The following is a 13,639-nucleotide window of genomic DNA, read 5'->3' as shown; positions in this document are numbered from 1 at the left end:
CATGCCTTGAAGTTCTGTGTCCAAAAACACACTCCCTCCCCCCCTTCTGTGTCCCTTGTTTGCCTCCCACATTTGACTCCTTCTATGTCCCACGTTTGCATCCAGATAACAGCAACGGTTGGAGGCAGCTCGAGCTGAGAGGCTCATTTTCTTTTCCTACCTACAGCACGAGCATGTAGCCGACCGGAAGCCTTCCCCCGACGTCAGAGCTGACGTCGAAGGAAAGGCTTTGCATCAGTCATGTGCAGCATGCAGGGCCTATTTGGAAATACTGAGCGCCCATGAGCTTGTGTCCTGAAAACTTTCTTTGCACGGCGGATCCATTTGATCTCCACAAGCCACAGAATTGAGGATTTCTCCCCTCCCCCCCCCCACAAGTTATTTTTTTTTTTTGCAGTAATTTTTTGCTTCAATTTACCCGCCATGCCTGTCCCTGGCGTCTGGCACCGTCCGGCCTCTCCACTGTTGCCCTTCCTGAACTATTGGGTGGCTGCCAGTTCCACGGGGAAAGGGGCATCTCCATCCAGGACCACGGCTTCTGCCAACCCATCTCCATCCCCCTGTGCATGAACATCGCCTACAACCAGACCATCATGGCCTTATATATTGAGCATTTTTCCATAACTGGCATCACCAAAATAAAGCAGTAAAAGCCCAAACAAACCAAGTATGGTTGGGTTTCAGGCTAGTAGATTCTCTGGTGCCTTTTTAGTAATTAACTGGAACTGCTGGGCCACAAGAACCAAGAGGATGCCGGCCTGGAGGTGCACCAGTTCTACACGCTGGTGAAGGTGCACTGCTCATCGGAGCTCAAGTTTTTCCTCTGCTCCATGTACACCCCGTTGTGCACGGTGCTGGAGCAGGCCTTCCCACCGTGTTGGTCCATACGGGTGCGGCAGGGCTGCAAGGCTCTGATGAACACTTTGGCTTCCAGTGGGCAGAACCATTCGAAGACAGGGGGGGGGGTTTAGGTGCTGCTCTCCATCACCGCTCCCCCGATCTACGGAGTGCCCAAGTATGCCACCTCTGACCAGCCTTTCCACTGCTCATGGGTGCTTGGAGGAAAAGGACTGCAAGGCCCCCCAAGAGCCGGCCAGAGGCTACAGCTACATGTCCTTCAGCCAGGAAGAGATCTGCCCGCTACCCTGCACGTGACTGACTGAAGCCTTCTCTCCGACGCCAGTTCTGACGGCAGGGGTTAGACTTCCAGTCGGCTACTGTGTGTGCTGCAGGTAGGAAAAGAAGAGGAGCCTCTCTCCTCTCGCTGCCTCCAATCCCGCAGGATCCCCAAAACCACGAAGGGGGTCCCCATGGGATCCCTGCGACCCGATGTGGCATCCCCACAGGATCCCCGTGACCCGAGGGGGCATCCCCACGGGATCCCTGTGACCTGAAGGGGGAAACCGCGGGATCCCATTGTCCCCGTTCAGCTCTCTAACAGACATTCTCAGCTGACCATCCAGCGCAAATCTTGCATGATAAAGGGATACCACAGCCTGAGGGGGTCCATCCCAAATAATATTTTAGCAAAATCAAAGGTTTTTGAGGCAGATGGAGGCTTTTAAAGAAAAATCAGGAAATCCAAGGTGGCCGCTGCAGCTGCATGTTTACACAGAAAACAGCTTGGGAAAACTAAATCAAAGGTCAAAAAGTTCTGGAAAGGGGTTTTTGGAGGTGAGGGACACTATTTCCAGGCACAGAATGCTTAATACATTCAAATTTATCATCCCCCCCCCCCCCCCAACCGATTTTCCCACAGGCCTTACTCACCGTCTGTCTGTGCTAGACTGCTTCAGTTGTCACAGGAGCTGGAATCTGGAGAAGTCACTGCCTTAGTCAGCCAAATGAAGTCCACGTGCTGTGATTTTCGGGCCACCAGTTGGGACTAAAGTTGGACTGAGACCTCAACCCTCACGGATCCATGTGACAAAGGGGGGAGGGGGGTAGATGCAGCTGGCATCCACCAAAGCCTGACCAGTCCGTCAGGGGAATCAAACAGTCAGCACTTCAGCACCTGATATATCAGATTATGAGCCAGCTACCAGGGAAAACAGACCCCAAGCTCCACAAGTGCCGGCTGGCCAGACACACACCCTGAGGGTTTCCCTGCTAGCTGCAGACTTCTTCCAGGCAGAGCTGTCCTAGGGCCACTGGAAGCCTTCTGAGCACCACAAAACCTCCAGATTCAGACAAATAAACCAAATGTAGATAAAAATAATCAGAGCAGATCAGACCACCACCTTCTCAACTAGCTTTCAGAAGGAAAAACTGAAGGGCCACTACAGCCACTGGTGAAGGAGGTAGAGTTGAAGAATGTAAATTTCATTTTTTTCTCAACACAACTCACGAACAAGGGAATATTACCTATAGTTAGGACTCCTAGACATATTGCACAAGAATGATAGCTTAGAATAAACTTCAATTTATGAGGGATACTGAGCCAGTCCTGGTTTTTACATGCTTATCCCTCAACATCCTGTAAATCTGTCATGCTACTCTGAAAACTACAAGGCCTTACAAATATCACAAAGTTTGGAGTTGAGAAAATATCAGGACTAGCTCAAACATGCTTGTAATAAGTTGCAAAAATTAAAAGGGACAAGCAAAAGAATCATTTTTCACATTAAAATGTCAAATACAGCATAACTTAAAAAGAGATTATGTACTTACCCTGGTAAGCTCTTTTGCAGTAGATAGGTGAAACATCTAGACCAGTGTATCGCAAACCGTGTGCCACAGCACACCAGTAAGCCTCCTTTCAGGTGTGCCACGATACATTGGCAAGGAGGAGTCATTCATGCCCGCTGACTGCCTACAGGACATGCCTCTCGTGGCGAGGCATGTCCTGTAGGAAGTCAGCTAGTGCAGATGACTCCTCCTGGCCAGTATCTTTCCTCCTCTCCCTGCACCTCCCAGATCCCTCCACCGAAGCGAGTTGCGGCTAGATGGGCCTCCGCGCACTTCCGGGTGCCCTCAGGCCGGGGCACTGGATTTAGAGTGCCGCCAGCCAGAAAGTTTGTGAGACACTGTTCTAGAGAGTAGGATTATTTCCCTTTAGTCATATGATTGCAGATGGAATCCACTCTGGATTTTTCACTCTGCCTCTATAGTACTTCACTGGGCTGTTTAGCTCCCTCTACAGTTAGTACCCAAGCATGAAGAGCCACCCTATACACATGAAGTAGAGGCACCTGTAGCAACAGGCTCAAACCAACTGTTCTGCTCATCAACCAACATTAAAGTGAAATGCCATCACCATATTCAAAGAAGATGAGAAACCACTCCCCAATAAATGGAAACATATATACAAATTTTTTTCAGCCCTAAGGGCTGACAGGCAATCCATGGAGAAGCTTGGAGAAGTGCTTGGAGAAGCATAAACAGGAGTGCTTGGAGAAGCATAAACAGTGCAATAGGTGAGACATTCTAGACCAGGGGTGGGCAACGAGGGCCACAATCCAGTCGGGTTTACAGGATTTCCCCAATGAATATGCATGAAATCTATTTGCATGCATTGCCTCCTATTGTATGCAAAAAGATCTCATGCATATTCATTGGGGAAATCCTAAAAACCCGACTGGATTGCGAACTTCGTTGCCCACCCCTGTTCTAGACAGCAGTGACGTACAAAAGCAGTCCCCCCAAAAACTAGGGTGGACTTGCTGTGACCTGAAAGATCGAGGACCCCAAGGCGGAGTCCTGTCTTGCTGCCACATCCACTCTGTAGAACTTGGCAAACGTGTGAAGAGACGACCCGTCGCCAGTCTGCAAATCTCCACAAGGGAGACAAATCTAGCTGTGGCCCACAAAGAGGCCACACTTCTGGTAGAATGCAACTTGAAGGAAACAGGAGACTGTGTCCCCGCAAGAATGTAAGATGACGAAATAGCCCTAAGGATCCAGCTGGAAATCGTGGAGCCATATGGTCACACTACCCATACTCAATTTGCATAAGGGTTTTTCTGATCTCCCTATGTTTTCATATCGTAGGGGGAAGACTATTGGGCAGGCATTGAAAAAACACAATAGGAAGGCTAGTAAGGAAGGCATAGTGACGGGTCATGAAAAATGTCATCAATGTCAATGGTGCAACTTAGTGATGGACGGCCTCCAATGGACTGACCCCCAATCAGGCTATACAGTCAGAGCAAAAGACCAACACCTCCTGTAAAACATCTAAGGTTATTTACATAATAGTATGCCCATGTAATTTGATATATGTGGGAAGGACTAAGAGGGCGATTAATATACACCTAAATGAGCATAAATCACGCATTAATATCAAGGCTTTGCAAGCTCCAATAGTCCAGCATTGGATAGATAAAGGGTATGGAATGGGAACATCTTAAGTAGAGAGTGACTGACTGTATGGATGAGGTGGAACCGGAGGGGGATTGGGAGGGAAGATTAAATATGTTAGAGCATCGATGGATCTACCGTTTGAATACAGTTATCCCGAATGGATTGAATAATGAGCTTGAGTGGGCTTCATTACTATAGAGGTCGGGTCCCGGGGGTAGACTCCTTGTAATATCAGTCCAACTATAATTCAAATAAAAATATTATAGTTTAGTGATGCAGTCCAACTATAATTCAAATAATATTAAAGTTTAGTGAGGTACGCTCTGACGTCAGACGCTGACATCCCAGTATGGAGGGACGTTGACGCCGGGGGTGTGGAGCGTTTAAATATGTGGAGTAAGAGCATGGTCGCCATTTCGTTTCAGACACAATGGTCGGAGTGAATGGCAAAAAGAGGTAGGAAAAGGGGTGAAGGTTGAAGGTTTTAAATTGTATTAGATTTAAGAAAATATGTTCTAAACTTAGCGTTATGGTTTGGAGACTGAGGTGTCCTTTTTATTTCTTCAGGGAGTGTGAACCTTGAGAAAGCCTTTAGAACCACATGGGCGAAACATGTTGGTGATTGGTGATTCTACCCACCTTGAGTAGCGTCTTTTGCACATATTTATTTGAATGAGCAAAACTATAATTACTAAAAAAAAAACAACTAAAACATTTATAGTACTGGATCCAATGACGAGTGGGAGCATAAAGCCCAGCACAATGAGAATAGTTTGAGTGTGTGGTGGCCCGCTGAGGACCAGTAAGACTAACAATATAAACCAGAGAATGAAGTATGGCACAATTGTGAGATAATGTCTTGCAGTTGATCATTTGGGTATTGGAGTGGTCTTCATTCAAATTTATTAAACAAGTGCCTGAGGTTACATAAAATCCCAGTGTGGCATAACTCTAGCAAAAGTCAGAGCACTCTCCGGAGAATTAAACTGCTCCAAGACCAAAATGCACATATCAGGGTACTAGAGGAAGTATAAATCACAAATCTAGGAGGAAGAAGTGGCCGGAGCCGGCTGAGTGACCAAAAAGACGTCCTGTAAAGATTTAGAAAGAAGGTCTGGCAAAGCCACAAATTCAAATAGGCACAGGCTCATGAGAGCATTTCCAGGCTCCCAAAACCCCAGAGGGTTCCACAGATACAGCATACAGTCCTGATCTTCCATTCTGGGAAGTGCTGCACCTGTAAATAAGGGGTCATCCGCATCCAGATCCCTCAGATCAGGGTCGGGCACCAGGCAGTGCATGCATAGTGGCAGGGTGAGTCTAGGACGTGAGAGATGCCGTGTAGGCGGATTGGGACTGCATAGGGGGAGAACATAGTGGTCTGAAATCCAGAGTACAAAAGTTTCAAAAATGTTGAAAAAATGTCCGGCTTCAGGGACATAGGTCACATTAAGGTGGCTAAACTGAGCTTTTCTGAAGATGTGCAAGGTCCGCAGCTTGGCGGAAGGAATTACCAGCCCTGTTGAGCCCTAAAACCCATGAAAGCCACCCCGTCGTGCTAGCTGTATTTGGTGTCCTGCTTCAGCAGGGGAGAGGCTAAGCTGGAAGCTGCACTCCACTGCAACATTTGGCACAAAGACGCTCTAAAAGCACTAAAAATATGCAATCCTGGCAAGAATCCACAAGAAAAGAGCCCAAGGACTGCAACCCAGCAAGTTTCCAGGAAAATTTGCAGTTTTGAAGAAGCAGGGAGCTTTAGAAAATAAAATTGCTAAAAAATCCAATATGTCCGCCATCACAAAATTCGCACCAAAATCGCAATATTTTTCACATTTCCCAAATTCAAAAAACAGCGATTTTAGGATTTTTCAGGCGGGGGAACATAGGGAAATACATTTCTCCCTCTGAATCTGCGGATTCGGTTATTCGCAATTTTTTTTTTTTTTAATTGATTTTAATTTGGGGGGCTATTTTTAAGCCCTCTAAGACTCTTCGGAACCTTACCTGGTGGTCTAGTGGACTTTCAGGGCAGGAGCGATCTTCCTACACTCCTGCCCCGTGTAGATCACTCATAGGAAATGGCTGCCGTGAGCTCCCATAGTCTCTCGAGATTACGACGGGCGCTCACGGCAGCCATTTCCTATGAGTGATCTGCACGTTCCTGCTCCGAAAGCCCGCTAGACCACCAGGTAAGGTTCCGAGGAGTCTCAGAGGGCTTAAGGTAAGGTCCAGGATTCTGGGGGAAGGCGGGGGTAGGGGGTGGGGGAAGGGTTGGGACAGAACCGGCCCGAATATTATTTGTGGGCCAGCTCTGCTCCTAACCCCTGCGAATATTGAGGGAGAAGTGTATTCAGAAACACTCAAAACCCCAGTTTTCACACCTCCCCTGATGTCTCTCACAGGCTGTCAGCCTGTGTATCCTCTGTGACCTCACAAGATCAGTTGGAAGTGCTGCAAACCTGCCTTCAGCTCTCTCACAGTAGCTGGATAAGAATAATCCCTGTCACAATACTAGGAATACTCCTACAAAGCAGATCTTTGGGCTGCCAGTCAGACTCCAATGTCCGAGTATACCTCCACCCTTGCAGACCATCATATATGTACCAGAATGAGCAGAGGCGCAATGTTACAGCCAGCACCCTGCGAGACACCGCTGAGCCTCCTAAGGGTGCCTAACAGCCTGCACTCAACCCCCGATTAACAGAAGGTGAGACCACCTTAGGAATGGCCCTGAGCTCCAGAGAAAACTATGCAGGCTGGCCAACAGGTATCCAGAGGGATTGTCCTATCAGCTACAAACCGAAGTCTGTGAATTATCAAGCAGGCATAGCTTTAAAATCACTCCAAGCACTAATTTACCCAAAAAGGGGATGAAATTACATTGAATTAAAACAATAAAATGGGAAAAACAGAACACACACAACTGCATTCATGCATTCAGAAGGAAAAAACTGTAGAGCAGCGGTCTGAAACAAGCGGCCCGCATGTGGCCCTCCAGATTTTATTTGCGGCCCGCAGTCTGGACTGGATCATTATCTTCCTTTTGGAGCAGCAGCGTGTCTGGCCGGCTCGTTCCGTTCAAAGCCGCGGGTTGGCGGCTCCTTGCACTATCCACGGAAGAGCCAGCCAGACACGCTGCTGCTCTAGTGGCATACCAAGCAAAAATATGTTTTCTTTGATCCTACACAACTGACTACCTTCTTGTCGGCTGAGCACCTGAAAGCAGGGACAGTATGAGAGCTCATTGAATTAACCTGGATACTTTTCAGCTGACTGGATTTCCTGAATTTCCTGTTTTGTTTTTTTCTTTCTTTATATTAATGCTCGTTGTTATTACTTCTTGGATCTATGATTTGTGGACTTGAGCTGGAGTTAAGCTATTTTTCTTTCTTATAGTGTTAATTATAACAAAGTTTTTGTATTCTTTAGATAACTCTATCTTTCTGTACAAGTGGATACTTGATATTTTTTAGGGAGGGAGGGAGGGAGGGAGGGAGGGAGGGAGGGAGGGAGGGAAGGAAGGAAGGAAAGGAAGGAAGGAAGGAAGGAAGGAAAGGAAGGAAGGAAAGGAAGGAAGGAAGGAAGGAAGGAAGGAAGGAAAAAGAAAGAAAGAAAGAAAGAAAGAAAGAAAGAAAGAAGGAAGGAAGGAAGGAAGGAAGGAAGGAAGGAAGGAAGGAAGGAAGGAAGGAAGGAAAAAGAAAGAAAGAAAGAAAGAAAGAAAGAAAGAAAGAAAGAAAGAAAGAAAGAAAGGAAAGAAAGAAAGAAAGGAAAGAAAGAAGGAAAGAAGGAAGGAAGGAAAGAAGGAAAGAAAGAAGGAAAGAAGGAAAGAAAGAAGGAAAGAAGGAAAGAAGGAAAGAAAGAAGGAAAGAAAGAAGGAAAGAAAGAAGGAAAGAAGGAAAGAAAGAAGGAAAGAAGGAAAGAAAGAAAGAAGGAAAGAAAGAAGGAAAGAAAGAAAGAAGGAAAGAAAGAAAGAAGGAAAGAAAGAAAGCAGGAAAGAAAGAAAGAAAGCAGGAAAGAAAGAAAGAAAGAAGGAAAGAAAGAAGGAAAGAAAGAAAGAAGGAAAGAAAGAAAGGAGGGACAGGGAGCCAGAAACAAAGCAAAAAATGGGACACGGAATCAGATAAAGACAGACAGAGAAAGAAAGAAAGAAAAAGTTGGGGGAGGGAATGAGGTCTGGAGGAGAGGAAGCATACAGGAGGCTGAAAAAAGAGAAGAAATATTGGATGCACAGTCAGAGACTGATGAAATTACCAAACAAAGGTAGGAAAATGATTTTATTTTCAATTTAGTGATTGAAATGTGCCAGTTTTGAGAAAAAAAAAAAGATATTAAACTTTAAATGTGAGGGCTGCAGAAAAAATAGAGTACCGTATTTTCACGCAAATAACGCGCACCCGTGTAAAACGCGCACACGGGTATAGCGCGCAGAAATCACGATGATATGTACAAAAACTTTTGTATACCGCGCTCACGGGTATACCGCGCATGATGCCCGACGCTCCTTTCGCCCGCCCTGACTTTCCATGCGCTGTCCCGACTCTCCGTTCACCCCCCCTGACTTCCGTGCACTGCCCTGACTTTCCGTGCGCTGTCCCAACTCTCCGTTCACCCCCCCTGACTTTCCGTGCACTGTCCCCCCTTGAAGGTCTGTCCCCATCCTGAAAGCCTGATGCCCCCCCCGACGTCAGATACATCCCCCCCCCGGCAGGACCACTCGCACCCCCACCCCGAAGGACCGCCGACTCCCCAACAATATCGGGCCAGGAGGGAGCCCAAACCCTCCTGGCCACGGCGACCCCCTAACCCCACCCCGCACTACATTACGGGCAGGAGGGATCCCAGGCCCTCCTGCCCTCGACGCAAACCCCCTCCCCCCAACGACCGCCCCCCCCCAAGAACCTCCGCCCGTCCCCCAGCCGACCCGCGACCCCCCTGGCCGACCCCCACGACACCCCCACCTGCCTTCCCCGTACCTTTGTGTAGTTGGGCCAGAAGGGAGCCCAAACCCTCCTGGCCACGGCGACCCCCTAACCCCACCCCGCACTACATTACGGGCAGGAGGGATCCCAGGTAGAGAGCTGCACGGGAACGGGGATGACGGGAATCCCGCGGGACCCGCGGGGATCCCGCGGGTTCCCCCTTTGGGTCACGGGGATCCCGTGGGGACGCCCCCTAGGGTCGCGGGGATCCCGTGGGGACGCCTCCGAGGGTCGCGGGGTTCCTGCGGGGTTGGATCGCAGCGGGGTTGGTCGAGCCGCGAGGGTAGTCTCCTTCTCCTTACCTGCCCTGTCGCAGCACACATCCGAACGGAAATCTTCCCGATGTCAGCGCTGACGTCGGAGGGAGGGCTTAAGCAAAGCCCTCCCTTCCTCCGACGTCAGCGCTGACATCAGGAAGACTTCCGGTCGGCTGTGTGCGGCAGGGCAGGTAGGAAGAAGGCAATGGCGTACGAAAGAGGGAGGGGGCGGACCGCCCCGGAGAATGTGCACAGCCGGTCAGATCCCCCGATCGACCGACAACAGGCCCGGCCGACAAATCTCCCTGCCCTGTAGCCGCGAATCTAAATTACCTCTTACAGCAGCTTCACTACTCCAGCTGCTGTAAGAAGGTAATTTAGATTCGCGGCTACAGGACAGGGAGATTTGTCCGACCGGGCCTGTTCTGTTGTCGGTCGGGTGCAAAAGCGCCACAAAGGTGGAGGCAGGGAGGGAGGAAAGGTGGAGTGGAGAAGAAAAGACGCTTAAGGGGGGAGAAGGCCGCTGAAAGTACTGGGGAAGACAAAGGGGTGGAAAAGAACGCTGAAAGGACATGGGGTAAACGGGAGAAAGGGGGGGAAGGACCCTGAAAGCACTGGGGAAGACAAAGGGGTGGAGAATGCCACTGAAAGGACATGGGGAAGGCAGAGAGGGGAGAAGGATGCTGCCTGACAGGACATGGGAAAGATGGTGGGGGAGAAGGACACTGAAAGGAAATGGGGAAGAGGGAATGGGAAGAAGACGCTGGCAGGGAAGAAGACAGAGGTGCCAGACTATGGGGGGAGCGGAGGGAAAAAGATGGGTGCCAGACCAATTTGTGAGGGGGGAGAAAGGGAGAGGCACAGTAACAGAGCAAATGGAAGACACAGAGAGAAGAGAGGCAGTGGATGGAAGGAATTGAATGAGAACATGAAGAAAGCAGAAACCAGGCAATAAAGGTAGGAAAAAAATTATTATTATTTTTTTTTTTTGCTTAAGGATAAAGTAGTATATTAGTTGTGTTGATAAAAATTTATAAACATTAGAGGCTCTGGTAGAAACCCGTTTACAAAGTATGTATTCTTCCCAATTAATATTTCCAAATTAATAAAGTCTTTTTGCTTATTTTTAAATGGGTTTCTACCAGAGCCTTTAATTCAGTAGCATAATTAAATGAAATAACTATTTCTGTAGTTTATAGGGACGGGTGGGGACGGAGGGGATTCCTCGCGGGGACGGGTGGGGACGGAGGGGATTCCTCGCGGGGACGGGTGGGGACGGGTGGGACTTTGGCGGGGACGGGTGGGGACGGGTGGGATTTCTGTCCCCGCGCAACTCTCTAATCCCAGGCCCTCCTGCCCTCGACGCAAACCCCCTCCCCCCCCAACGACCGCCCCCCCCCCAAGAACCTCCGACCGACCCCCAGCCGACCCGCGACCCCCCTGGCCGACCCCCACGACCCCACACCCCCCTTCCCCGTACCTTTGGTAGTTGGCCGGACAGACGGGAGCCAAACCCGCCTGTCCGGCAGGCAGCCAACGAAGGAATGAGGCCGGATTGGCCCATCCGTCCTAAAGCTCCGCCTACTGGTGGGGCCTAAGGCACGTGGGCCAATCAGAATAGGCCCTGGAGCCTTAGGTCCCACCTGGGGGCGCGGCCTGAGGCACATGGTCGGGTTGGGCCCATGTGCCCCAGGTGGGACCTAAGGCTCCAGGGCCTATTCTGATTGGCCCACGCGCCTTAGGCCCCACCAGTAGGCGGAGCTTTAGGACGGATGGGCCAATCCGGCCTCATTCCTTCGTTGGCTGCCTGCCGGACAGGCGGGTTTGGCTCCCGTCTGTCCGGCCAACTACCAAAGGTACGGGGAAGGGGGGTGGGGGGTCGTGGGGGTCGCCAGGGGGGTCGCGGGTCGGCTGGGGGGGCGGTCGGAGGTTCTTGGGGGGGGGCGGTCGTTGGGGGAGGGGTGTTTGCGTCGAAGGCAGGAGGGCCTGGGATCTCTCCTGCCCGTAATGTAGTGCGGGGTGGGGTTAGGGGGTCGCCGTGGCCAGGAGGGTTTGGGCTCCCTTCTGGCCCGATATTGTCGGGAAGTCGGCGGTCCTTCGGGGTGGGGGTGCGAGTGGTCCTGCCGGGGGGGGATGTATCGGACGTCGGGGAGTCGGCCGGGCAAGAGGGCTTGGGCTCCCTCTTGCTCCGATCGTGGATGCGGGTGCGGGTGGGAGCGCGTGCGAGCGGTCGTTCGGGGTGGGGGTGCGAGCGGTCCTGCTGGGGGGGTGAATCGGGCGTCGGGCGGGGTGGGAACTATGTTTAAAAACTTTTGTATACCGCGCTCACGCATATAACACGCGAGGGGTATGCGCGGTAGGTAAAAACGCGTATAATGCGCGCGTTATATGCGTGAAAATACGGTACTTGGAGGGCCGCAGAAAAAATAGTTAATGTCTTATTAAAGAAATGACAATTTTGCATGAGGTAAAACTCTTTATAGTTTATATATCTTTCCTTTTAAAGATATATTAAAGATGTTAAAGGAAAGTTTTATAAACTATAAAGAGTTTAACCTCATGCAAAATTGTCATTTCTTTAATAAGACATTAACTATTTTTTCTGCGGCCCTCCAAGTACATACAAATCCAAAATGTGGCCCCGCAAAGGGTTTGAGTTTTAGACCACTGCTGTAGAGGGAGCCAAACAGCCCAGTGAAGTACCAGAGTGAAAAATCCAGAGTGGATTCCTTCAGCAACCATGCAATTAAAGGGAAATAACCCTACTGTCCCAAAATGTCTCACCTATTGCACTGGAAATTAGTTTTGGAAATCAGATTAGTATCAGTTTCCATTTCCAGTCTAATGCAAAAAAGTTGGAAGATCACCATAAAAAGTAGTGAAGATCTCTTGAGACTTGGTATTTGGGGGAATCTGATTAAAAATACCATCGGTTTCAAACACTGGCAAAAGCATTTTCATAAGAATAAGTTCCACTTTCTGTAACTTAGAACCTTTTTTAACTTTCTTTTTACTGTTGTCTTCTTTCCTCACATACCAAACCACCCCCTTGTCCAACTATACTTTCAAGAACTCTGAAAAACAACTATAGTTACCTTATTCACATCACACCTGTCTCACCTCATCCCCCTTCCTAGCCCCACCACCCAAAAATTAACCCTATCCCCTCGAATAAAGCTGCCCCTTCCCATCTGTCTAAGTGAAAGACACACACAGGCCCCAATGCTCAAAAAGTCTGCTGTGCAAGTAAGACTGGTTGTAGCCAGTCTTACCTGCAAAGCAGCTCAGCCTCCGATGCGCAAAAGGGTTTTCGGGAGCTTGTAGCAGCCACCGAGAACCCTATGCAAATGGCATTACAAGGAGCGCATTAGGATGAGCTCTCCTTGTGATGCACTAAAAGGAACTCCCACCTTTTACCGGCTCAAACTGCCAGCAACTTTTGTACATCTGTTATATGAGAGAGTATGTCCCGCACCTATGAACAGAACGCAGCTGTTAGGCACAGGACACAAACTTTCATGACACATGCACAACAGCTGCGCCCATATTGAGTGTTCAAACAAAAATAAAATTTAAAAACTGCTTGAGAGTTCTGGCGATCAGAAGCTGTACTGGGCCTATGTAGAAGAGCTGTGCCTACCGATTTGCTCTTTTGCGCAGGCACCAGGCAAAGTTCCTCTCTGTTTTAACAGGCTGCTCAGAACAAATAGTGAGCTTATAATTTGCATGATATTTGTGTTGAGCCCTAGCAAAACAAAATCGCTCCCAACCTGTTTGGTTTTTTTTTTTTTTACCAGATTGCCAGAAGTTTGTACATTGGACTCACAGAGGACAGCTGCTCACATACACACACACAAGAAGAGGTTGGGAAGAATTCTACAAGTCATTATGAATTTATACTATATGCTTTCCCCAATTATATTTAAATATATGAACACAGATGCTTAGAAAACTCAAATTTTCATAAACTCTTCAAAGATTACAAATCATGTTACTTAAAGAAACATCTCAAAAATGTTGTTTATAGTATAAAAATTAATTCATACAATACAGTTAATGAAATTATGAAAGAAATAGATGAGAGTACGGTATTTACTAATT

The 13,639-nt window shown here is 48.8% G+C and overlaps 1 protein-coding gene across 1 annotated transcript in view; it reads right to left on the bottom strand.

The window, feature by feature from the left end:
• UPF1 (UPF1 RNA helicase and ATPase) overlaps positions 1-13,639 on the bottom strand; it is a 357,405-nt gene that overhangs the window by 277,822 nt on the left and 65,944 nt on the right. The gene's annotated exons all lie outside the window — the stretch shown is intronic.

This window comes from Geotrypetes seraphini, chromosome 8 (assembly GCF_902459505.1).
Source record: "Geotrypetes seraphini chromosome 8, aGeoSer1.1, whole genome shotgun sequence".
Taxonomy (NCBI): Eukaryota; Metazoa; Chordata; class Amphibia; order Gymnophiona; family Dermophiidae; genus Geotrypetes; species Geotrypetes seraphini.
The sequence above is the reverse complement of the archived record's forward strand: the minus strand, read 5'-3'. Positions and strand labels throughout refer to the sequence as shown.